The 26,612-nt window shown below is 49.5% G+C and overlaps 1 protein-coding gene across 3 annotated transcripts in view; it reads right to left on the reverse strand.

Annotated features, from left to right (window-relative positions):
• The window catches only part of CHST11 (carbohydrate sulfotransferase 11), a 264,903-nt gene that overhangs the window by 201,222 nt on the left and 37,069 nt on the right, over positions 1–26,612 (reverse strand). Inside the window, exon 1 of one of the 3 annotated variants that reach the window (XM_086712490.1) lies at positions 3,473–5,136. The exons of the other annotated variants lie outside the window; for them this stretch is intronic. The gene's annotated coding sequence lies outside the window, so the exon portion shown is untranslated. Of the gene's footprint in view, positions 1–3,472; positions 5,137–26,612 lie in introns of those variants that run through there. 3 annotated transcript variants of the gene reach the window in all.

Consider the following 26,612-nt stretch of genomic DNA (forward strand, 5'->3'; position numbering starts at 1 on the left):
AGCCCTGCACTGGGCTCTGTGCTGCCAGCTCAGAGCCTGGAGCCTGCTTCAGATTCTGTGTCTCCCTCTCTCTCTCTGCTCCTCACCGGCTCGCACTCTTTCTCTCTCTCTCTCTCTCTCTTTCTCTCTCTCAAAAATAAATAAACATTAAAGACAAGCAGCTTGTATCCATGAAAGAAAGAAAGAAAGAAAGAAAGAAAGGAAGAAGAGAAAGAAAGAGAAAGAAAGAAAGAAAGAAAGAAAGAAAGAAAGAAAGAAAGAAAGAAAGAAAGAAAAAAAGATTGATTGATTTGCTTTGGGGGTCCAGGCCTGCCAGAAAGGACACAGAGAGAAAGAAGACTTGAACGTGCAGGTCCTACAGCGAGGCCACACTACCTGCCCGGGAGAGGTGGCTCAGGTTTGAAGACAGGCCTACCTGAAAGCGTGCTGTGATGACCAGACGAGGTACATACTCATTTGGCATACAGAACGCGCTTAATAAAGACTCGCTAGAATCACTGATTTCATTGTTCTCACCCAGGGACATACCCATACTGTGTGGCGCTATTAATACCCTCCTCTAACAGAACAGAGCACAAAGGCAAGAGCGGGGAGGCTTCCTAAGGAAGAGTAAAAGGTAAGCCTTAACTGAGCCAATAATCGTTGACGAACTCCCAGGCTCAGAGCGAGGCACTGAGCAATAAAGACAAACAAAAATCCCTTCGCTCAAGGTTCTCAGAGTCCGATGTGGGAAAGACAAAGAACAGATGATAACAGACTGGCTCAGAAAGTTGTGACTGAGGTTAAGACCCAGCGCTGCGCGAGTATCCAGAGGGCGCTCCAAGTCTGCCGGGAGGAGAAGGAGGGGGACAGAGCCGGGTAGTCCAGGAGGGCCTCACAGAGCAGGTGGTCCTTGACCTTGGCCTTGAAGGAGTTGCAGCCCATCAGGCAGAGATTTCTGCTCACGGCCAGAAGGGCAGACAGATGCCAGGAAAGATGTTACTCAACCCATGGGCTGAGTAGCCGTAGGCATGCGTCTGCTGGGGCTGCCCTAACAAGCCACACGCCAGGTGGCTTAAACAACACACATATTGTCTCACAGCGCTGGAAGTCCAAGTTCTGGGTGTGAGCGGGGATGGTTTCCTCCGAGGCCTCTCTTTGCCTTGCAGACGGCTATCTTCACAGCGTCTTCCCATGGCCTGACCTCTGTGCACGCGCACGTTTGCGCCCTCCTCTCCTTGTCTCCTAAGGACACCAGGCAGCTCGGATCAGGGCCCACCCACAGGACCTCCTTTTATCTTCCTGACCTCTTTAAAGACTCCCTCTGCAGAGGCGCCTGGCTGGCTCAGTCGGTCGAGCACCCAGCTCTCGATCCCAGGGTTGTGAGTTCAAGCCCCACGTTGGACCTGGAGCCTACTTACAAAGTAAAAAAATAAATAAATATAGACTCCTTCTCCAAATGCAGTCCTGTTCTGAGGCTAGGAGAGTTAGGACGTCAGCATACGAATTTTGGGAGGTCACAATTCAGCCCATAACACCACGAAAGGGTTTGCAGGAGAGTGACAGGAGCCAGTTTTCATTTGGGAAAGAGTACTCGGTGAGGAAATGGGAATACGGAAACGGAAGAGCCTTGAGGCAAGCAGGCCACCAAGGAGGTGATGTGGTCCCCGCCTGGGGCGCCTGTTCACCTGGAGCCTGGTTGTTTTTGCTTAAGATACAATCTCTTGGGGCGCCTGGGTGGCGCAGTCGGTTAAGCGTCCGACTTCAGCCAGGTCACGATCTCGCGGTCCGTGAGTTCGAGCCCCGCGTCGGGCTCTGGGCTGATGGCTCAGAGCCTGGAGCCTGTTTCCGATTCTGTGTCTCCCTCTCTCTCTGCCCCTCCCCCATTCATGCTCTGTCTCTCTCTGTCCCAAAAATAAATAAACGTTGAAAAAAAAAAAATTAAAAAAAAAAAAAAAGATACAATCTCTTGTCACCCAGTGCAAATCCCTGCCATTCCCTGCTGCGAGGAGCCTACTTATCCGTGTGGATTCTCCCAACTACTGTTCCAGCATGTTCCCAGGCCGGGCCTGATCACCCACTGCCAGTACCTGCCAGGGTCTGGGAACCCCCAGAAGCTAAACAAGCAGTGGCCTGGGGAGCAGGAATAAAAACACTGCCTTGCATTCCAAACTCAAGTTGGGGACCCAGGACCCAAGGCCTGAGCATCAAGCCTTCAGCAGTGGAAGAACAAGGGCTCTGGTGGCCTGAGGCGCCTCTAACCCCCGCCCCCCCTCACAAATAAAGCCCCGGCAGGAAGCCCATTAACACCTCACAGGGGCAAACCTCAGGCTTCGCAGGAGAAACTTCAAAAGACATCCCAGTCGCACAAAATGCCAGAAAATCATCAATCAAGCACACCATCCCAGGAAGTAGCCAGCTGAATTTGGGGAAGGAGTCTTGCCCATAAATTAAATGTCCCTGAGCCCCCATATGGCTCTCGATTTATTACCGTGGAGGCCAACTGTGCTCCTTAAGTTTAAAAAGGATCAAGGCCTCTATAAACAGCATATAGCACTACCTTCATAGTCAAAGGGGGAAAAAAATCGAGAGAAACTCTTTTTTAGTTCAGAAAATGATCCTTTTGTGAAAATAATTCCCACTACCACTGAACTCTTTGCCTCAAGTGTTCTAAAAATCCAACTGGCCAGGCGGCCCTTTAAAAATGTATAATGTCAGCCACAATGACCAATTGCCTTTTGGATTTGTTGAAATTCATTTCGGAATTGGATTTTCTCCCGAGTAGGTGACCTGCCTGAATGATATGCGCACATTCGGGCGCGTTAGCTGAAAATCTACGGCATTGCTTATAGACTTAAACTCTTTCTCCTGCGACCTCTGTACATACACACTCCCCCACCTTTCGCTGCAAAAAACAGCTGAAACTCACCATTCATCCTCCTCACGGCAGAGATGCAAAAAAGGGCCATCTGAGAAGCATTAATATTCCCTGGGGAGCAACAGTTGTGTAACACTGAAAGGCCTCATCCACCTCATTTCCATACTAAGACTTCATGTTGCCAGAATTTCTTTTTCTTTTTTTGAAGCATCCTGGTCCTTTGCTCCTCATAAGAATCAAAACAGCTAGGGCACTTACTCCACGCCGGGCTCACTTCACCTTCCTGTGAATACCGTGACTATTCCGGGTTCAGAAAGAGGGAACCGGGCTCAGAGAGGTTAAGTAACTTCACCGAGGTCACACAGGAAAAGAGTGGCAAAACAGAGATAGATCCCAGTCGAGGCTTGCAAGATCCAAATCCAAGCTCTAAACTGCTCATTTTAATGGCTGTCCCCGGGCTAATTCGAAAGATGGAAAGCTTGCCTCCCAACCAGCCTTCTAATATAACAGATTTAGAAGGTGTTTGCACTTAAATTTACCCAAGGCTCAAGAAGCCGTTTTGAATACTATATACCAGGAGGCTTTAAAAAAAGCTTTTAGAATTCCAATGGATACCTTAATACATAAGATTTGGTCTTTTCTCCTGGATGATGATTTCTTCCACCTTCTCCCGTTTAATAAGACAAGCACTTACACCATGCTTAGAGTTACACAAAACATGAAATCCAACTCTAGAATGTGGGTTCATCACAATGAGTGGACAAGTCACAATGGTTCCACGCCGTGCTTTGTTCAAAAGAGATGAAATCCAAAACAAAACAGGAATAGGTATGTGTCGGGTGAGAATGTGACTTAAAATTTAGGAAAACATCTTGTACCCTAGACCGCCAATTCCTTGAGGACACGGATCCTGTCTTACTGGGCTTTTTATCCCCAGAGCCCAGCACAAAAGTGGCACACAGTAGGTGCTTAATAAGGATTTGCCGAAATGGAGGATGGAGGGATGGATGGATGGGTGAATGGCTGAATGGAGGAGGAAACAAATAGATGAGTGGATGTTTACACGAATGATTACACCTGAAATTGTCTGTAAGGAACCCTCTCTCTCTCTCTCTCTCTCCCTCTCTCTCTCTACAATGTTTTTCTGGCCAGATGTATATTTCCCACTGTCCACCCTGGATTTGGACAAATGAATGAGCTGGCTGTGGAGCCCACAGTAGGGCAGAGACGAGGGAACCAAATGTGGGCTGTTACTGAACTATGACCTTTCCCAAGGACAGACAGACAGATACCAGCAACTGTCCATTTAACACACACCTGCTGAATGCAAATACTTTTTTTGGGAGGCAGCTCCGTTTGTTGGCACCAAAACCCATTTGTGATCTCTGTGTGTCCTTCCCATTCTTGAGTGCCCAAAGGGGAAAGCACCATTTGTTCAAAGCAAGCCGCTTTGGGTTAGTAACCACTCCAGAAAACAAGTCCTGTAGCGCCGTTCAATTCCAACTGAGGAGCGAGGAAAAAGAACACATTCACTGGCTCTCGTGCACGCTGCAGCAATGAGGCTGCTGGTCGGAGCAGGTTCACGCAGGCATCTGTTTTCACGGTCCTGCAAACACAGCGCTTGACATGGGCTTTTAAAGACAGCCATGTTCCCAGGGCACAAAAAGGAAACTGACATACAAATAATCTGCCGTGGTAAACATGGGGAGAAATAAGAGGTAAACCGCAGGCAAAACTCGGGAGGAGATGCCAGAGTTCTAATAAGCAGCCAAATATTCCTTATACAATAAGGTGACACGGCTCTGTGGCTTTACAAAGCATTCACACAGAAAATGTTTCATTTGGGAAGACTCAGGAGAGGAGTGTGAACACCCCGTATAACCGATAAGGGAACCACGGCTCGCTCTACGAGGATTCGGTTACTTGCTCCGGATCACAGATGCGGGAACTAGAGACGGGGCACGTTTTGCATCCTGCTCTGACGCATTTCTCGTTGCTCCACAGAAACATTGTTGGCCCCACCCTGAGTACCAGGTTGTACCCAGGTAAGCTGCAAGCTGGAAACGGCTCCTGTCTTTATGAAATTACCAGGCCATTGAGGGTTGGAGCCAAAAATGTAAGCTGCCCTCCCTGGCCCCACAAGCACCGGGGAGTTCTCCATGAAGCAAGCTAACCAGAGGAGGAGGGAGGGAGGGCGTTAGGGAGAGGCAGAGAGAGAAGAAACCACACCTACATATCTGAAACAGACAGGGAACTAACTGCAAGCTGACTCTCACCCATCCATCTTTTTTTTTTTTATTATTTAAAAAAAGAACTTTTTTTAATGTTGACTATTTTTGAAGGAGAGAGAGAGAGAGAGCAGGGGACGGGCAGAGAGAGAGGGAGACACGGAATCCGAAGCAGCCTCAAGGCTCCGAGCTCTCAGCACAGATGTGGGGCTCGAACTCACGAGAACGGTGAGATCATCACCTGCGCCGTAGTCGGATGCTTAACTGACTGAGCCACCCAGGCGCCCCTCTCATCCATCCGTCTTAAAGTGATCTCAGAGACCAATTTCTATGTCTTAAAAATGAACCCGGTGGCACCTGAACAGAGAGAATCCAGTTGTCTTTCATACCACAAAGAATGCCTTTTTAAGGTGCGAATTGCCTATTTCTAATTAGTCAAGCATCTACAAAAAGTAGACATTTTTTTTTGTAATTGCCCTATTTTCCACCCCACCCATCCCGACACACAGAAATAACTTACTGTGAAAACAGAGCCCAAATCAAGCATGAAAAAAAATGGCCAAAACATTTAAATCCTCAAATCAATTATACCACCTCATCATTTTACCTTGATCAAAGACAATTATAGAGACAATAAATAAAGCCCATCCTGCAGAGGTTCCCAAACACAGCTAGGGATCAGAAGAAGCACTAGAGAAACTTTTTCCTTTTTCTGAGAGAGAGAGAGCACATGTGTGGGGGGAGAGGGAGAGGGGGAGAGAGAGAGAAGGAGAGGGAGAGAGGGAGAGGGGGAGAGGGAAAGAAGGAGAGGGAGAGAGGGAGAGAGAAAGAGAGAAAGAGAGAAAGAGAGAAAGAGAGAGAGAAGAGAGAGAGAGAGAGAGAGAGAGAGAGAAGAGAGAGAGAGAGAGAGAGAGAGAGAGAGAGAAAGAGAGAGAGAGAGAGAGAGAGAGAGAGAGAGAGAGAGAATCTCAAGCAGGCTCCACGCTCAGTGTGGCACCCAACGCGGGGCTCAATCCCACAACTGTGAGATCAGGACCTGAGTCGAAATCGAGAGTCAGACGCTTAACCGACTGAGCCACCCAGGAGCCTTGGGAATCTCTTTAAATGATACAATGCTGAGCCCACCTCTGGAGATTTGAATGAGTGGGTATTCTGGAGGGGCCGGGTTGGCCCAGTGTTTTAAAGCACCCCCCCCACCCCCCACCCCCCCCGTAATTCTGATGGTCAGCCTGCTTGTGAACCTTTGCAACATACCTAAAGAGATCATCCGAGAGCAAAGGCTGTCTGGACAGGACCCACCCCACCGCGTACCAAGCACGAGGGGAGGCTTATTCCACACACGTCATCCTTACAACATCTTTAAGGTTGGCACAATGACACCCATCTACAGATAACATACCTGGGCCTCCATGATTTGCTCAGGAGGTGTGTATTCCCTGGCTTCCCAAGAAAGCCTGCTCTATGCTCCTACCCTGCATAGAAAATCCACTGCTAAGGAAAGGAGCCAGGGCGAGCACCAGAACAGAGACACCGTACAAGTATTTGAGAGGCTGGCACTGGTTCAAGGACTGCCTTGATTTAACTTCCCAGTATTGATTAGTATAACTGGGAAAGAAATGCTAGTGGAGACAGATACCCTAATTTTACAAGCGCCAACCGAGTGGCCTTTGCCAGGCACGGGGAGGGTGCTGGGCGCCTGTCTGGGCTTTCACCACCGAGCAGGAACTACGCAGACCAAGTTCACGAGCCTGCAGCTCCGCCAGCCACAGCCTGGGTGCCCCGGCCCGCAGAGAGGATACGGGCAGGAAGTGCCCACTGGCAGGGAAACAGGAAACAATTCTCCAGGCCAGGGGAAGAAGAGGCCCATTTTAATCAGACGGTGGAGCAGACCCAAATCCGTTTTTCCCTCAGTGTCTGAAGCCTCAAAGCATCACCCCGGGATCCCCCAGGGGCCAGAGTGAGGTACTCTGACGCCCAAATGTAGGACATGCCCATCCAGAAATAGCGCCTCTGCCCAGGACACTAGGAACAAAGGTCACAGCCTGCTTTCCTGGAAACAGGCCAGAGCTACGAAAAATCAGGAGATGAAGGCTTCTATCTGGTTCGCCCGCTAACTCGCCGTGATCTTGGGCAAGTCACTTTGTGACTGAGCGTCCAAAATACAGAGGTGGGAGGAGATGATCTTTGAATTTCCTGCCAGCTCTGACCCCAGACCCACACCAGGCTGGCAGGACAAACATGCAGGGAGATTTCCCAAGGTGCTGACCACAGGGGACCAGGTGGGAGGGCGGCCACCCTGCTTGGAATTGCATTTGCCCGAGCATGCCTGTGGCGGATACACGCTGCAGGAGAGCACGCGGATCAGAAGGAAGTGGTTATGGGAGAAAGCAAAGGATAGAGACCCAGGGAAAAAAAATATCTGTCCCAAAGGTCCCCTCCAGACTTGAATTTGATGGTAACTTCCAAATCTTCCCCTGTGGGCCTCCCAGTCATTCATCCACTCACTGAATAAACACATACGAGAAACTGCACTGGGAGCCAGGGGCACTGAGGCCATTATTATTATTATTATTATTATTATTATTATTACTATACAATTAAAGTGGCTGGGAAATAAAGACATATATATCTAAGTGATGCTGGGATTCCCCTAATAGACAAAAAAAGTCCACCAGCAAGACTCAGAATGTGTCCAGTTCCTTCCCCTGCAACTTACATATGCCAAAGGGATATCAGGCAGTCGGCTTCGAAACAAAAGGCCACGGCCTCCAAGGCTCGAACAGAAGGGCAGACTCACACCCCAGGGGCCACGGATTGTCTGGCTCTCTGAGCAGAGACCTGCAAAGGTCAAGGGCTCTCAAGGGAATTCAGAAGCACCCCCTCTGATGCTCAGAGCCCAGAACAGATTTAGCTCCACCCACAGAACACCGCCCCCCACGGCCTTGATGCATAGAGCTTGGCCTGTGCTCTGCCAGGGTCGCGGCCCAGGAGAAAGATCCTATCGCTGAACAAAATTAACACATCCGAAGAATCTCCTTCAACAAGTGCTCTGCAATTCCAGACGACAGACCCATCCCTCCTAGAGTAAACTGAGGGTTAAAAAAAGAAGAAGTAGGGGTGCCTGGGTGGCTCAGTCGGTTGGGCGTCAGACTTCGGCTCAGGTCATGATCTTGCGGTTTGTGGGTTCGAGCCCCGCGTCGGGCTCTGTGCTGACGACTCGGAGCCTGGAGCCTGTTTCGGATTCTGTGTCTCCCTCTCTCTCTGCCCCTTCCCTGCTCATGCTCTGTCTCTCTTGGTCACTCAAAAATAAATAAGTGTTAAAAAAAAAATTTTTTTTTTAATAAAAAAAAGTAAAAAAAAAAAACAAAAACTCACAACTGGCTATGCAGCGGCAGGAGTGACATTCATTTTCCTAACTACTACCCACGGACTGACCAGACCTTCTTACAACTAACTACCACCACATGTACACTGCTAACTTATCACTCACCATGAGGCTATACTGCCTCTCACTGAATGGACCCGTATCTATCCCTCTATAAAGTAGGAAGTATATACTTCTGGATGATCTGACGGAAGATGTAAGACCTTGTGAGATAAGCGGAGCAGGTATTATCAGACCCATTTGACAAAAAAAGATACTGATGCTCAGCAGTTCAGAGACTCCCCCGAGGGCTCACAGCTGATAAGCAGTAAGATTTTTTTGGCTCCCTCAGGCCTCACTGCCTGCGGCACAGCTGTGCAGAGAGACGAGCGACTCCTGAGCCCTGCACCCTTGTTCAGTTCTGATGCCACCGGCTAGGAAATGGCAGCTGAGGCAGAAGAAACTCCTAGACCCCGACAGGGTCCCTTCTCTTCTGCAGCTGGGCCTCCTCAACTGCACACGCACACTGGCTCCCTCTCCCTCCCTCCCTCTCTCTCTCTCTCTCCAAGTAGTTTCCCAGGAAAACATAATCATCACCCTTTAGGAACCCAGGCTGCACCTGCGTCGGACCTTCACTGCACCGGATCGTGAAGGCTTTGCCGAAACGGTTCTCGGGACAGCTGTCGTGGGTCCTGCAGCCGAGACGGACATCCTTGCATCTCGGCAAACCCCACTGCAGCCACGTTTCTGCGCCGCAGCTCAGAGGAATGGAAAGAATCAATTTAAGCCAAGCAAACCCAACAGGCTATCACACGAAGTGCCGATGTCAAATCAAACCTCATAACCAGCAATTACCCATCAAGCCGGGGCCGTAATGACGGGCTCCTCGGGGTCACCTCCCCGGGAAGCAGGGAGGGGGTTACTGAAGAGAGAGCTGGGATCGGACGAGTGCGATGACAGCCTCAAGAGAAAGGTGTTCCCCTCGCTTTTCGATACATCTCCCCACCCCCCGTGTCCGAAGACACAACCCTGTCCTCGGAGGTCAGAGCCCATCGTGCTAGAGGAGATTCCAGGCTCTCATGCTGTGCCCTCTAATTTTAAAGGAAGCCGGCTTTAGATAATGGTCTGCAAGGTGCTTCCTTTCAAAACTGCTGTAATTAAACTAGAAAAACATTAATTTGTACCCTCGTGGTAAGAGGGTTTCCTGGAAATTCCTGAAAGGAAGTCTATAATCGATGAGTGGGTGAACGTCACACACGCAGCACAAGCACCTGAATCAAGCACAGTCTGTGAAGTCTCAAAACCCCCCGGCTAAAGAAACAGCACTGCGTCCCCAAAAAGCATTGTGCCAGACCTCTATTGAGGGCTGGTAGCGTGACAAAGACAGACACACACACACACACACACACACACACACACACACACACACACACTCACAGAGGAAACATTTGCAGTCCTGGGCCTCAAAGCTCCTTATAAGACGCTCTCCAACTCTTTAATTTGAAGAGAGAAGAAAGCATTAAAAAAAAAAAATTTTTTTTTAAGGAAAACAACAGCTTCTATTAAAATGCATAACACTATCTTTGAATAGATGAAAGGACTCAGTAGAAACACCATAAACCTCAGAATTTCACGGTAAATTGCTTCTTTTGATTAACGCAAATTAATATCATCACAGATAAGAAAACAATAAGCCCAACATCCCCTGTGGGATGCTATGTCCATAAGGCAGCTTGGGAGACTGTAGGTTGACTGAGGTGGGGAGAAGGAAGGAAGGGTGGGTCACGGCCACCTTCCCACTCGGATCCTCAAATCCTGTCTCATCACCTGAAGTATTTCTCCTGCAAGTGACACACAGATGACTTTCCAGTCTCCATTTTCCTTCCATAAGCCGCCAGACGCAGAGCCGGAGTATATTGGCTGTGACAGCACATCTGTCCGGGGCCCTCCCAAGTGCCTCCCGGAACACGACGCACAGACGGCGTGGAGTCTGCTGAGTGGCGGCCTTGCCAGGGGCTTCAAGAGAGTCAAAGTGAATCTGGCACTGAGGCAACTAAGCAACCTCTTGACTATCCCTTCCTGGGCCTCCCAGCAACTGACTCCCTCGGAACCACATAACTAATGAAGGAAATCCAGCATGAAAATGTGTGTAAATCCAAATCTTCCCTCTTGCCCACAGGCTCCTGGCATGCAAGCCGATGGCAGGCATGCCGATTCAAAGACCGTCCTTGAACTCAAACGAGTTGTACATCCCACCTCCAAGGTGACCTTCCATCCAAAGTGACCCAGCATGCTACTCAGTGGGGAGAAGAAAGCGCGGGCACATAGTAGGTGCTCAGAAAATGCCAGCCGCTCCCTTAAGAAGAGGGGCCAATTATAAAACACCTGGCTTGGGGGGCCTGGGTGGCTTGGTCGATTGAGCATCCAACTTCAGCTCAGGTCATGATCTCACGGTCTGTGAGTTCAAGCCCCGCGTCGGGCTCTGTGCTGACAGCTCAGAGCCTGGAGCCTGTTTCAGATTCTGTGTCTCCCTCTCTCTCTGCCCCTCCCCTGTTCATGCTCTGTCTCTCTCTCTCTCTCAAAAACAAATAAACTTTAAAAAAAAAATTTTTTAAACACCTGGCTCAATTTCACCAAGCTTAGCAGCAGTCAACTTAACTCACACCACATCACATGGACTCTGTGACCCCCCCAAAGGATGCAATTCTTCCTGGGGTCTGGTTCCTGAGTCTCTTCTGGGGCCACATTCTCCTTCTAAGAATTCAGTTAAGCCTCAGAAGGAGGGCAAGTCCTCTCTCACCAACTCCAGTGTGACCAGTGGACCTCGGCATCACCTTGGAACTTGTCAGAAATGCATCCTCGGGGGCAGAAATGCATCCTGGCCCGGGCCGGGCCTACCAGGGGATCAGTCTGCTTTTTGGCCAGACCCCAGACGGATTTCCCCACATCCAAGATCGCTGTGTGAAGGGTGACGGCAGCCTTAAAACTGACAAGCTTCAGAAAGAAAAGACACTGACGGACAGAAGAACGAGACACGGTAAGACTACTGAAAACGACTCCTGAGAAGGATGTCAATCCATCATTGGTGCAGACAGGCGGGGATTAACCTGGCTTCAAGAAACTCACCCAACACGAAGAGTGAAAAGTGGACTCAGAGACAGGGGAAGCCTGTGGGTGGAGCCCAGGGACCCCCCCAGACATTGAGCTTTGGAGTACAACTTTAATTTCTTTGAAAAATCCTCAGCATCCTCTTACATTACATCTAAGATTTTATAAAAGAAACAGATTATAGGGGCCAAATTCCAGCTTCCCCAAATTACTGAACTGCCAGGCCCAGGAAAGTTACTTAACTGCTTGGGAGCAAACTCACTTCCGCTAACAGCCTCGCTGGGGAGGATTGAGAAGCAAAACAAAACAGCGCATAGAAAGTGCCTCCAGCCCATCACAAGTGCTCAGCACATATCAGTTATTGCCCCTTTTTCTCCATAAGTCTAGAAAAAAGAGCCCACAGCAACATTTTGTCCCGTGACCAGCTTAGGCACAGACGGGGGGGTGGGGGGGGGTGGGGGGGGTGGGATAAGGCCAAATGAATCCAACATGTAGCACAGAGGCGCTCCCAACAGGCCCCTTTTGGGTGCCCTGAGTGCACTGGGAGATACAGACGCCAGGCTGACCAGTGTCTGTCAACTCCTCCCGGTTGCCCTTCTTCTTTACAGCAGGTGCCCCTTTCATCCAGTGTGGCCCATGGTGACATTAGGTGTCAGGGTGCTCTGGGGGCCCCCCTGGGACAAAGAAGCCATTTTAAGCAGATGCATTAGCAGGTCGGCTGCAGAGAACAGTGGAAAAGCTCCTCTCCCTTATCTAACCACCCTGCAAGCCTCCCCTCTCACCCCTCATCATGCGGGCTGCCCACAGCCCAACGACCACTGGCGTCCCGGGAGCCCTCCATTTCCAAGCACCCCAAAAAGTGGGCGGAATGGTGTCTACCTCACCGCTTCATGGGGCAATTCGGAAATCGTCAAATAGCAGCCACACATAAGGGACTGATGACTGATAAATGGGAAAAAAGCAAAAGATGACCATTTCGGTAGCTTGTGCTTTAACACAAGGATGGGAGCCCCTCGTAAAAATTGTATCAATACACCTCTCACCGAGACAGAAACAGACACTGCTCTTGACTGAACACCAAGGTGAATGAAAGAAAACCAAGAGCCGGGGTCTCTGCTCCCCCAGCTAACATCTGTCAAGGGCTTGGGCCAGGCCAAGACCCATGCTGAATGCTGGCTATTCCCCGCTTAATCCATTCAACAGCCCCAGGATGGCAGGTCGAGGTATTACTTCACTCTGTAGATGACAAAACTAGGGTCGAGAGAGGTTGAGTAACTTGCCTAAAGTCACGCGGCTAAGAAGCAGCCTAACCCCAGAGCAGCAGTTCTCAGTGGGGGGAATTTTGCTCCCAAGAGGCATGTGACATGGAGACATGTTTGGTTGTCATAACTGGGGGATTATTACTGGGAGCTCGTGGGCAGGAGCGCTAAAGATTCTCCAGGGCACAGGACTGCCCCAAACAACCAAGTATCATTCAGCAGATGTGGGGAAACCTCACCCCGAGCTTCTATTCTCATCCATTGTGCTGTTCTGTCTCCCTTCTTGTTTTCTAACGTGCCCACAAAAGGGCAATAAATATTTTTTTAACATGACCATAAATCAGAGTACCATAGCCCTGGAGTCAATGCTGAAATTGAAAACACTTATCATGCCTTGCTTTCCTTGACTTCCTCCAATGCTTCCACCCCAAGGCTTTGAACTTGCTTTTCCCTCCGCCTGAGCAGTTCTTTCCCCCTTCCCACCAAATCCCTCATGTGTGTTCAGGGCTCACACATCACCTCCTATGCACCAACCATTACCTCCTTTTTTTTTTTAAGTTTATTTATTTTAAGAGAGAGAGAGAGAGAGCGGGAGGGGGAGGAGCAGAGAGAAGAGAGAGAATCCCAAGCAGGTTCCACACAGCCAGTGCAGAGCCCAATGTGGGGCTCAATCTCACAAACCATGAGATCATGACCTGCACCAACATCAAGAGCTGGACACTTAACCGACTGAGCCACCCAGGGGCCCCCAACCATCACCTTCTTAATAAGTCCTTTTCTGACCATCCCACCCTTCCCCATAGCAATCCTCACCCCAGACATGACAGATATGTTTATCTGTACGTGATCTAGTTCATCTCATTAGATTGTAAGCTCCGTGAGGGCAGGAATCTGTTTCTGTGTTACTTACTGCTGTTTCCTCAACACACAGAAAAATGTCTGGCACACAGCAGGAACTCAATAGATATTTGGTGAAACAATGACTGACTGACTGACTGACTGACTGACTGACTGAGTCATAAGTGAAGGAACTAGCTGAGGTTCCTTCCTCAGGAATTCAAGAGCGTTGGCTTTCCCAAAGCCTCAGCATCATCAGGGGGAAAAGATCTCTACAGAACCTGGCTCATCTTGCTACAGTAACCGTTAGTCTAGATCCGGGTTGGCACACCTTTTCCTGCAAAGAGCCAGATAAATATTTTTGGCTTGGTAGGCTGTCCAGCGTCTGGAGAAACTACTCAACCCTGCCACTGGTAGTACAAAAGCAACCCTGGAAGATACAGGACCGAATCATTACGCCTGGCTGAGTTTCAGCGATACTTTAAGAACACTGAAAATTTGGAGGCACCTGGGTAGCTCAGTCAGTTAAGCATCCGACTCTTGGTTTCAGCTCAGGTCATAATCTCACAGTCATGGGAGTGAGCTCCACATCAGGCGCCACACTGAGCGTGGAGCCTGCTTGAGATTCTCTCTCTCTCTCTCTCTCTCTCTCTCTGCCCCCTCCCCACCTCAAGCACTCTCTCTCTAAGAAAAAAAAAAAAAAACAATAATAATAAACCTTATTTTTTTTTAAGTTTATTTATTTATTTTTTGAGAAAGAGACAGAGTGCAAGTGGGAGAGGGGCAGAAAGAGAAGGAGACAGAATCAGAGGCAGGTCCAGGCTCTGAGCTGTCAGCACAGAGCCCGGGCCATAGGGCTCGAACTCACGAACCATGAGATCACGACCTGAGCCGAAGTTGGATGCTTAACTGACAGAGCCACCCAGGCACCCAAATAAATTAAAAAAAAACAAAAAAAAAACCCCTGATAATTTGAATTTCATGGAATTTTCATGTGTCAGTAAATTATTCTTCTTGATTTTTTTTCCAACCACTTCAAAATGTAAAAACGATTCTTAGCTCACAGGCCCCACAAAAACGGGAGATGAACTAGATGTGACCCAAAGGCCACAGTTGACTCACTAGTTCCAGATCTTCACAAATTTTGGTGATCTATTCAACAGGGATGGCCCAGAGTCCTTGCAGGATCCTCATTCACCATCATGGCACGCCCCAGTGGTTGGCCCTTCACATCCTTGTCTACCTCAGTTTACCTCTGTGGAGACAGAGGCCTGACATGACTTATCCGAGGTCACAGCACCCGGGCCGCTGACTCCAGGGCTAGAATTCTGTCTGCACTTAACAGATTGTCACAAAACCTTGTCCATAATGGATACAAAGCCCTCAATTAATCCATTATTGATTTCTGAGAGTTAGCAGGGAAGATCCCAGGGATGTGAGCATCGGAATCAGCAACGATTCCTGAGCTGAAATACAAATGCCAAATCAATGACAGGGCAGCCCCGCATCTATCCCCCAGCCCAGAAGGCTGTGCCACCTGCCCTGGAGAAAGAAGACGTGGGTGCCGGCAGCCGTTTGCCCTTCGGTGTTACAGGAAAAAGTTAACGACACAGAAAATTGGCTGTGCTGCCCGGGATGGCAAATAGGAACTTGAAAGGTGAAGGCTTCATAATAAACACACAGGGCTTATACTTTAATACCTAAGCCAGGCGTGACCCTTTCCCACCTTAATTTCAGAAACGTTCCTGAATGGTAATTAAGACACTCAAACGAAAGGCAGAGACTCAGGGGAAATATTCACATCCAAAATCCAAGAAAAAAACCCTGACTACATATACATATCACCTTAAAACGGCCCCCAAGTCTACTGCACCAATGCTCTCTCGGTGTGTGGAAGACAAAAACAAACAAAGCCTTCCAAGTTCCAGCACGACCTCAAGGAAGGGCTACCTCCCCTGCCCCCCCTCCCCCCCCCCCCCCCCCCCCCCAGGAATCAGGTCATTTTGAAGCACCGATGGATATGCCAAAGCCCTGAGCCTCACCCCTCAGGGGCTGTACAGCTAGAATCAGAACGAAAATGGCCATAAAAACCAGGATGATGACTCAGTTCAGCAACTGAAGCAATGGACCCCTCTCTTGCTCCTTCCTCCCCAAATCCTTTTGCTACAGAATTCTTAAGGCAAAGGTTTAACCCTAATAGGATCTCAATGAAAACATCTGGGATGGGCTGATGGGTGAATCCTAAACAAAAATGCCCGGATGCCTGGAGCCGGCTCTTCACACTCTGGAATTCAAGATGGCGTCTCCAGTTGGGTTTCCACTGATGACATTGGTGGTGCTTGGCTTGTTCTGTCTCTAAACTGCCTTCCCCTCTTCCTCCTTCACTCTGGTCCTACAAGCTAACCATCTAGCCTGGATTCGACTTGCTGATGAATCACTTTCATCGTGCTCCTTCCTGTTCAGAGAACTGAAATAGACCTTTTCTCAAGCAACTTCTTCTGTCTCAATAATTGACTATATTGGTGACCATAAAATTGATTTCGCAAACCAGGATACTTCTGAAATTAAAGGGGTACTATTAATAATTATGCCAGGACTACATACATACAGCAATAAACTGGAACTGTCCAGGACATACTAGGGCACAGGGTCCCGCAACTATAAGACGTTGGAGGAAGCACCCTGTATTATCTCGTTAACCCTGTCTCACCTTTTTAACCAAGTAGTTCCTAGGGGCGCCTAGGTGGCTCAGTCATTTAAGTGTCCGACTTCGGCTCAGGTCATGATCTTTCAGTCCGTGGGTTCGAGCCCCACGTTGGGCTCTGTGCTGACTGCTCAGAGCCTGGAGCCTGCTTCAGAGTCTGTGTCTCCTTCACTCTCTGCCCCTCCCCTGGTTGTGCTTTGTGTGTGTGTGTGTGTGTGTGTGTGTGTGTGTGTGTGTGTGTCTCTCTCAAAAATAAACTTTAAAAAATTGTAATAAAAAATAAAATAAAATAAATAAATAAAATAAAATAAAATAAAATAAAATAAAATAAAATAAAATAAAATACAAACAGTTCCCAGCATAACACCTGAAACATCACAGGTGCTTGATAATAAATATTTGTGAAACTGATTCTATAAATTGTAAGAGCCCTACATGGTAACATAGGTACCAGCTGCTTGGGATTTGTTTCCATAAATGCTGCAGATGATTACAAAATAAAATCCTACTAGAAAATCATGGCTTCTGATATTCTATGTCATTTTATTTCCACCATGGATATTTTAAAACCTCTCACTGTATTGCTATCATAATAATTAATAATAGTTATCACATACTGAGTCCTGTGTATATTCATTACAGTCAAGAAACCTTGGATACACCCTCCCAAACACCCTAATAAGGAAGCATTAGTGTATCTAGTCTCTAAGTGAAGAAAATGAGGCCCAGCAAGGCTAAAGAATTCAAGGTTACAGATTCTGGCCAAGCTCATCCCCTTCCACTGACTAAACTGGCCAACCAGAACTTCCTGGTTCCCCAGGTGGTAGGTTTCAAAACCACTTCATGATCAAGACAAAGTGGCATGTCATTCAGCCAACTATCCCAGAGCCATGAAATTGGCCATGTGTGGTCCAGCCGTACCACTGACTGTCCGTCCACTGCACTAACTACAACATTACACGGATCCAAACTAAATGAAAAGGAGAAGACCTGGAAGAACATTAGAAAGACACTATGATAACATAAAGCACAACCCTTCTTTGAAGGAAGTCAGAGATGGGCACCTTGATTTCTAAGTTCCCAGTAGGCTTTGCAGGACAGCCCCCCAAATGGGACCTGCAAACAGAATTTCCTAAGTGATGGAAGGAAGTGAGCCCGTGGAGGTGAAGGGAGAAGAGCTTGTATTAGTAACAAGACCAAAGAAAATCGCTTTTGAGGAGGGGAGGGAATTTAGGCTGTAAACTCCATAGGCTGGAGGCTGATTCAACCCAGGGTTGCCCCAAACTGCTCGGGCCTTTTGTCCAACTTTTTTTTTCTCAGTGAAATTCCACAAGTCTAAAAAATTCATCTCCCATGATGCTTGGATTTATGGGAGTTTCACCTCTAACACAAGAGGTTTAAAGCCCTCCCCCTTCCACCCCACCCACTTAAAAGTATGTATAAATTCCCCAAAGCTATGAAACAAGGCACTCTCATGGGTACATTCCTCAAATTACAAGCTACCAAAATACTTGACAGTAACACACTGGGTTGTTGACTCCTCTGTAAAAAAAAAAAAAAAAAAAAAAAAAAAAAAAATTCAAGAAGCTCACATATCCACTTGCAAGAATCACAAACCGACTTCTCCTAAATACACTCCCAGGAAACGAGCTGGCCAGCTCAGCCCCAACAAGGGGAAAGCTTTGTCTGCCGAACAAGAGATTCTCTTCATTAATGTCTCCCTTGTATTGATTATGGACGACATGCTGTATCAACAGTTTCCACACCAAGGAGGAAGGAGCAAAGTTTTGCTGCAGTCACTAAATTCAACAGGAGTCACCAACTCCCTGCAGAGTCCATTCTGCTCCTGCAAACATATTCGGCCATCCCTCATCTCATAGGCTCTAAACCCAACAAGATGGGCGCCATGTTCCCTGCAGCTGCCAGCCAGAAGACCATACAAACTTTTAGCCTAAAAATTAACTAGGTTCTGGGGCACCTGCCTGGCTCGGTCAGTAGAGCATGCGACTCTTGATCTGGCAGTCGTGAGTTCAAGCCCCATATTGGGCATAGAGATTACTTTAAAAAAAAAAAACAACAATTAACCGTGCTCTAAGAACAGCCTAGAGCAACACTCTTATCTTCACCATGCATAAACCGTAAACTGCAACTCACATTCTCCAACCCCACCTCTTGGGTTCCAAGATCCTCATTTCTCACAGGGCTGCAGACTAGAACCCAACAGTGCATGAAATGGACATGAGACTCAGTTACTAAGACTGGGTTTAGGGTGGAAAATCCGATAGAGGTGTTTAAAAAAAATAATAATAAAAGAATTGTTATATATCTCTTGCATAAACACTGTTGTGTGGGGTCTTGCTAAACAGAAAATGAATATGTAGCTAAATACATTTCTCTGCCCCCTTGAGACCAAGCTCCGGCCAGTGGCGTGAGAGTAGAGGTGGTGACTCCCAATTCCAGGCCTGACTCAGTATCGGCGTCCCTCTGTGGAAGAAATGGTGAGGTTAGTCATTGTGGCAAATTACCAACGTGGCCCCACTTCTTCACTCCTCCCCGATGCTCTCCTCCGGCCTCGGAACTCTGCACGCCACTCTGGGCAGCGCACTCTGCCCCGTGTTCTGATCCAGGGCTCGGCCGTGTGACTTGTTCTGGTCAACAGGATGCCAGCAAACACGGACGAGAGACAGGCACAGCACAGTCGAACCACCTCAGTCATCCCAGCCCAGGCCATTCCGGTAAGTGACCCGCGGCCACAAGAGCAAAGCCGGCTTAGACCACCCAGATGTGCGAACGATAAACGACTATTGTGTGCTACCGAGGCTTAGTGGTTGTCTGCTAGGCGGAATGTTATCGCCGAGCACCACGGTCATCATTCCCTTTTAACAGATGGAAACACCACGGCACAGAGAGGAAAAGTGCATTCATCAGGGTTACGCGACTGGTACCTGGCAAAGCTGGAATGTGAAAGCAGGCAGGGGGCTCTTACGGTCTTTGCTCCTCTCCATTTCATCCACCTTAACTTTTCTCAACAAAGCAGCAAGAGTGGACTCAATCGGCAAGAGGCAAAGTGCTCTGCCCAGGTTCGCCGTGGGGGGCCTTCAGGCTGGGACAGGGATCCTGGGGACCCTGCCAATTGGCGGCACCCATCGTCTTCCAGCCGCTGCGTTAGCACGGACAGTGATGGAGGCTGTCTTTTCACAGGGAGCTGTGCACTAAGCAGAAGGAGCCTGCGCCCCGGAGCTCTCCCTGCCCTTCCCTGCACTGCAGTGTCATAACCCAGACCCTTGGCCTCCAGAGAGGCCTCCTCGGGGCCAGCGCCTGGAGCCAGCAGGGGCTTCCTCTCCACCAGCCTCCTCCCCATGCCTACCCCTCCGAGGCTTTCTTTCCTGCTTGGCTGCGCAGTGTCTTTTCCCATTCACCAGGAAATCTGCAGAAATGCCTCTGGCACCTGCCTCTGCTCTCACCTCCTTCACCTCCACTTCCTGTTTCCGGACTGCTTAAGCCTGACTTCCAAATTATCCCATCTGGAGGTCAACTGCTGTGACAGCCAGCTGTATATGTCCCCTCTCCCATCCCCACTGCCCCTCCCCCCTCCTCTAAGTAACGAATAACGGCTTGGCAAAGAAAGCATAAGCCTCTGCCAAAGTAATGTCAGGATGACTCACAGAGTTACTGTGTCCTCTTACCCCTCTACCCAGCCAGGTCCCCCATGCATGTTCCATCTTCGCCAATCATCCAGGGACCAAAGGTGACCACTCTAACCTGAGCACTAGCACTGGCGTCCTCAAAGCGGCACACCTGTACCAGAATGCCCCGGGATGCTCGCCTGCGAAGCAGCTTCCTGAGCCTCACCCTGGCCCTGCTCAATTAGACCACCTGAGGGAGGCATAGAAGCTGTGGTCATAGTAAGTCTCCCCAGCACTTAAAAATAGCCTTCCTAGTGACAATCTTAAGTTGCAGGACCACAGCAACACCCACCAACAGTCAGCAAGTAGCTGACATGCTTTATCCCACATGGCCTCCCTTCAGCTCTAGAAGTAGGTACGATTTTCCTACCATTTTACAGGCAAGGAAACTGAGGCCCCGTGACATGAAATAATAGCCAGGTCACAGAGCTAATACGTAGCAGTGTTGGGCTTTGAACAGAGATCCACCCCACGTTCCAAACCTGCTCTGAACAACTCCTACACAAGGTGATGTAAGTATCTCCAAATGCCGGTGACCCTGGATGTCTGTGTTCACTTGCCGTGCATCTCTGTGGTCCAGAAAGCCATTATTAGAATGCAAACTCAAAACACAGGCACCTTACTTTCAGAAAATTCTCTGCACGCTCACTTGTGGTGAGTGAGTGTAGTGTAACCACTGGATTTCAGGGATGGGAAGGACAGAGCCAATGTCACAGCTTATCCAACCTCAATTCCCACCCAGTGCCAGAGGGTGGGGGGACTCATGAGTAAAGATGACATTGGTTATCTTCATATGTCACCAGCACAGAGAAAATCCTTTGCATCTTCTCCCAGCTAATCCTATTTTAGCAAAGCATTAGGCACCAAGTCAGTAAATAATGACACACTGGACAAAGAGCTGAAGTGCTAAGCAGATAATAATAATAATGGTAATGACAGCAACAGCTACACGTATCTCCTTTGACTCCAAGGAATATTATCCCCATTGCACAGATGAAGAAACTTACAGAGGTTAAGTAATCTGCCCCGGGCCACGCAGCCAGTTCAGAAGGAAGGCTGTGACACCAACCCACGCCCGAGTCACTCGGAAATCACTGCCCTGAAAACACTTGCTATGCAAAGTGTGGCCCCCCAGAAGGGCAGCATCGACATCACCCAGGAGCCTGTTAGAAATGCAGAATCCCAGGCCGCACCCCAGACGCACGAAGTCAGGCGGGAGGGCCCGTTAAGTCTGCAAAGCGTTCATTTGCCTACGCAACGGTTTCTCAGACTCAGCGCTACTGACGTCTGCGGCTGGATGATTCTTTGCTCTGAGGACTGTCCTATGCTGATATTTAACAGCATCCCTGGTTTCTCCCCACCAGATGCCAGCAGTAACTCCCCTTCCTCCCCAGGTCATGAGGACCAGAAATAGCTCTAGCAGTACCCGACGTCCCCTGACAGAGTCACAGAGCCCCCCCAGCAGAGAACTCTGATTAGACTACAGCACGCTTCCGCAGGGCTGTCTGGCACAGAGAGGAGGTCTGTACGCAAAACTCACAGAGGCCTGTCCCTAGATGCGACACCGATTGCCCTGTGAAACACAGGGCGGCGGAATCACAGATCTGCACCTCGATGTCCAGCCCCAACACCGAGAAGGCTGGACTAGAGCCAGGCTTTGCCAAACCTCGCCGTATCCAAGGATCACGTGGGAATTGTTTTAAAAATACAGATTAAGGTAGGCCCTACCCAACCATGCAGATCTACTAAATAAGAAACTCTGAATGGGGCCCTGGAATTGCTTCTTATTTTTTCTTTCAAATTTGTTTAATCTATTTATTTTTGAGAGAGAGAGAGAGAGAGAGAGAGACAGGGTGAGCAGAGAAGGGGCAAAGAGAGAAGGAGACAGAATCCGAAGCAGGCTCCAGGCTCTGAGCTGTCAGCACAGAGCCCAAGGTGGGGCTCAAACTCATGAGCCATGAGATCATGACCTGAGCCGAAGTCAGATGTTTAACCGACTGAGTCACCCAGGTGCCCCTTCTTTTTCCCTTTTAAATCTTTATTCACTCACTGAGGGCCTATTCTTGACTTTTCAGGTCAGTTCCCAAAGCAATCTCCAGCCACAGAGAAAGGGAACAAGTCCTAACGGGTCCCATATGCCAAGAGCGGTCACCAATGGCGGCCAGGATTCCCAGGAAGGTCAAGGCAGCCCCGTAGTGAACCAGGTCCCCAGTCCTGGTGTGCCTGCCAGGGACACAGGGCCCACAGTCTCACTGGTCATGTCCAATCAGGTAGAGGTGCTCCCAGGTGAGAGAATGGAAAGACCTTGCAGTTGGCCGCTCTGTGTGGGCCTGAGGCTGTTCTAACCATTTACAGCACTCACTCCTTTATTCCTAAAAGTACCCACTTTGGAAGGTGGGTGGTAATCACCTACCCCAATTTGCAGGCGGGCAACGAGGCTCTGACAGGGTTAATGACTTGCCCGAGTTTTATGGTCTGGATTTGGGTGTCCCCCCACCCTCCAAAATTCCTATGTTGAAATCTTAAGTTCCCAAGAGGATGGGATTAGGAGGTGAGGACTTTGGGAGGTGCTTCAGCTGTGCAGGGGGGGAGCCCTGAGGAACGGGGTTGGTGCCCTTATAAAAGAGGGTCCAGAGAGATGTCCAGCCCCTTCCATGGGGTAAGGACACAGCGAGAAGGAGTCGGCTATGAACCAGAAGGAGGGCCCTCACCCGACCATACTGGCACCGTGATCTGAGATCACGTGATCTCAGCTCTCTCCTTTCTAGCCTCCAGACCGTGAGAAACAAACCTCTGTTGTTTATCAGCCACTCCGTCTGTATTTTGCTACAGCCGCCTGAACAGGCTATGACACCAAAGTCACACACCTAGAAGGTGACAAAGGTGGGGTCTGAATGCACACCACGCGGTGCCACTCACCACGCTGAGAATGTTTGGAAAGGCCCATTAGTCCCACGTGCCAACAGTTCCTTCTCCCTTGTCATTTGTCCGTTTTAACGCATTATCTGGATCTATAGACTAGTATCTGATCTCTTTACACCTCGCTACCCCAAGGGTGCACCTCGGACCAGCAGTATCACCCAGGAGCTCGTTAGAAAGGCAGAATCCTAGGGGCGCCTGGGTGGCTCAGTCAGTTAAACGACTTTGGCTCAGGTCATGATCTTGCAGTTCACGAGTTCCAGCCCCACACTGGGCTCTGTGCTGACAGCTCAGAGCCTGGAGCCTGCTTCAGATTCTGTGTCTCCCTCTTCTTCTGCCCCTCCCCGGTGGGTGCTCTCTCTCTCTCTCTCTCTCTCTCTCTCAAAAATAAATAAACGTTAAAAAAATAAAAAATAAAAAAAGGCAGAATCCTAGGCGCTGCCCCAGACCTGCTGAATGCAGTGTGAGAAGCGCTGATAAGATACTTTCTGCACTTGATAGTCTGAACTTGGGTAGTCTGTGGGCTACCCAATTTAACACCCAGAGCGGTCTCCCAGCTAGCTCACATATCCGTTGTTTCTCACATGCAGAGAAGTCGGGGTGGAAAGGTAAGACTGGTTGCAGAAGGGATAGAAATAAATTACCACTCACAAATTATCTCCATCCAGTTAAATTACTAGCAGTCTAAAGAGAAGACCCGGGCTGTTGTTTGGGGGGGGGGGGGGGGGGGGCGGTATTTTTTGGCCCCCGGCAACTGACAGGTACTTACTCCAACAAGTGGACATCTTCATCAACTGAAGTATCAGGCCAACCTGATCCGTTCTAAAAGCTAAGCATGCCTGGGGGCACCTGGGTGGCTCAGTCGGTTGAGTGTCCGACTTCAGCTCAGGACAGGATCTTGCAGTTCGTGAGTTCAAGCCCCACATTGGGCTCTCTACCGTTGGTTGGAACACAGCCGGCTTCAGGTCCTCTGTCCTCCTCTCTCTGCCTCTCCCCCACTTGCGCTTTCTCAAAAAAATAAAGAAAACATTTAAAAATAAATGCAAACTAAGCACACGGATGGGCTAAGGGAAGAGGAACAGGAGGCAGGGGTGGGCGGAGCTAGGAGCCTCCGCCCGCCCGTGCGCTGGCAGGGGAAGGGAAAGTGACAGTGTTTGCTCAGAGCTGTGCTCTGCCCTAAAATTGGCAGCGGCTGGCCACGGCTGTGTGTATGATTAACAGTTTCCACAGTGCCTGACACCAGGGTTTGCTGGCAGGCACTTAAGGTTTGCAACTCCCTTCTGCAAAGGCGCTAGGTCCTGCCGTGTTCCCAGAAGGCTGCCTGCTTCCTTCCTCCTGCATGGGGACCCCGAAGGGGCGGAGGCATGTAGATGGCAACTACGAGTTCCCTCTCTCCAGGCTGACTTCACGCAGCCAAGCCCTGGGCTGAGCACTTCACCCGCCTCGGCCGAGTCAGTCTTCACAAAGGCCACGAGGGTGCCCAGAGGGTGCCCACGGTGCCAACTGGAGCCCATCTCTGCAGGTCAGCTGGGCATCTGCAAGCTTAAGTGACTTGCCCAAGGTCAAAAATCTAGTGAAGTGGTTGGGTGAGGATCTGAACGTAGGACACGTGTGACCACCAAACGCTAGACCACAAACCCCAAGAGCCAGAAAAGTCCTTCAGGTCCGGCACCTCCCCTTAGCCTCCGCAAGATTATCCAGGAAAGTTAGGGTGTTTGCCTTCAGAAGTGTCCTCTTGACTAACACCTGTCCGTCCCCAGTAACTCCCCAAGCAGCAGGCTTTATGCTTAAGGGCGCAAAATCTGCTAACAGCAGAACCGGGCTCGTGGCCCCGCTGTGAACACAAGGAGGGCGGTCCAATCTGAGCACCTTTCTACTCCACCCCCAGACCCTGGTTTTACCTCTCACCCCAGAACGCTCTGGAAAGCTGCTTCACTGTTGTACCTGTCTCTCTCAGGCTGAGAAACTCAGCGCCCCAATCCTCGAGGACTCTGAGGGAAATGCAGTGCCCTCAACAGCAGGTCCTGGGCACTAGGGATGCGATCAAAGGGCTCTATCCCACCCCCTGACCAAACCTACCTTCCCGCCCCAGCCCCTACACAGATCAGACCTGAGGAACCTCCTCCCAGTTCATTCCCTAAAGTTACCACACTAATCCCCTGGCTTGCTGCAACCATTCAGTTGCGTATCTCTCTAGGTCTTTCAGAGAATCAGGTGCATTGAAAGCCAAAACCCTGTAAAGGAACCCCACACCAACCCCAGGGCAAAAGCTGACAGTCTTGTCATTCAACTGAACCCCCCCACCCCCAACACAAGGGATTGGTAATCTCTCTACGAAATTGGCTCTGTGGGAAAAGCGTATCTCCCACTCTCCTGCTGATGGCTCCTTTCTTAGCTCCTATAATCCTTTCTACCCACTCCACATGGAAACACCATGCCAAAGACAAATCAGTCTCGTACCAGTAGCACACCAAAGGGCAGAAGATGTCACAAGTTCACTTGCCTTCTTCCTTTCTCTTTCTAGTATCCTTGGTTCATTTTGCCCCTGATTAGCCACGAGGCTTAACATAAACCATTGAAAATTCTCTGTGCCGCTTATCACCAGGCTGGGACGGATGATACCTCCCAATCGAAAACACGAGAGGCCAACAAACCCTTAGCAAGCGCCAGGTCTTCCAAAGGGGAGGCGATATTGTACGTTAAGGAAATAAAAGGCGAGCGCTCAGATAAGCTGCCAGGTATCAATGCAAAGTAATAAACCAGGAAAAGCCCCAACAGCAGCGCTTTATGGAGACAAAGCAAGAACTTCTCCCAAGGAGGGGGGAGGCCAGGAACGGAGCTTCTAATCTAATAAATCAAAGCAGAAAAAAACCAAACCATTAACAAGGCCCAGCAAATGTAAATCAGAAGACAGCTGCAGGGAAAAATAGAAAGCTTACAGGTCACCTGGGGTGCCAGATTAAAAATCCACAATCAAATACCGCAAAGCTGTATGAATCTTATTTATAGTGCCACCAAAACATATTTTATAGAGCACTTCCCCGCTGGGGCCTGGGCTGGCTGCACCAGGGACAGGGGCTCAGAGGACACCCTAGACCCTATGGGGGTGGCCTCATGGCTGCGAGGGGGCCAAGGGAGGGCAGCAAGAGAGAAAGGGGAACAGAATGAGAGGACTTTGGCAGTGACAGAGGCCCCAGAGGACCCGCCTCTCTTTTTGATGATTTCCCTGTGTTTTTTTGGAGGGGAGGAGGGAAGGCTGAACTCTCCAGCACTGAGCCACCTGCTGTCCAGAGCTACTCTATCTATTTGATTTACATAATAATGCCTTCTTCATACTCATGGATCTCTAGCCATTTGTCAGGGCACATTTTCTCCATATCTTCCTCCTTGATGTTTTCTTGCAGAGGCCAAGGTTAAAAAATGCACAGTCTGGCCCCAGAACTGCATCAAGTTAATCGCCCAACAATCAATTACTGCTCTAGGCTTGCAGGGGAAGGGTTGGGCAAAATCAGGACAGCCCAAGCATCCGGCCATGAGGTCCCGCAGTTCATCCCTTCCCACCTTCATCCAGGCAAGGGGCCAGAAGGAAGACACAAAAATGTCCGCCTCAACTGTTGGGGATCCAGTGGCTGGTCACAGGCCTCGACCCC

The sequence above is a fragment of the Puma concolor genome, chromosome B4 (genome assembly GCF_028749965.1).
Source record: "Puma concolor isolate L17-30 chromosome B4, mPumCon1.1.hap2, whole genome shotgun sequence".
NCBI lineage: Eukaryota > Metazoa > Chordata > Mammalia > Carnivora > Felidae > Puma > Puma concolor.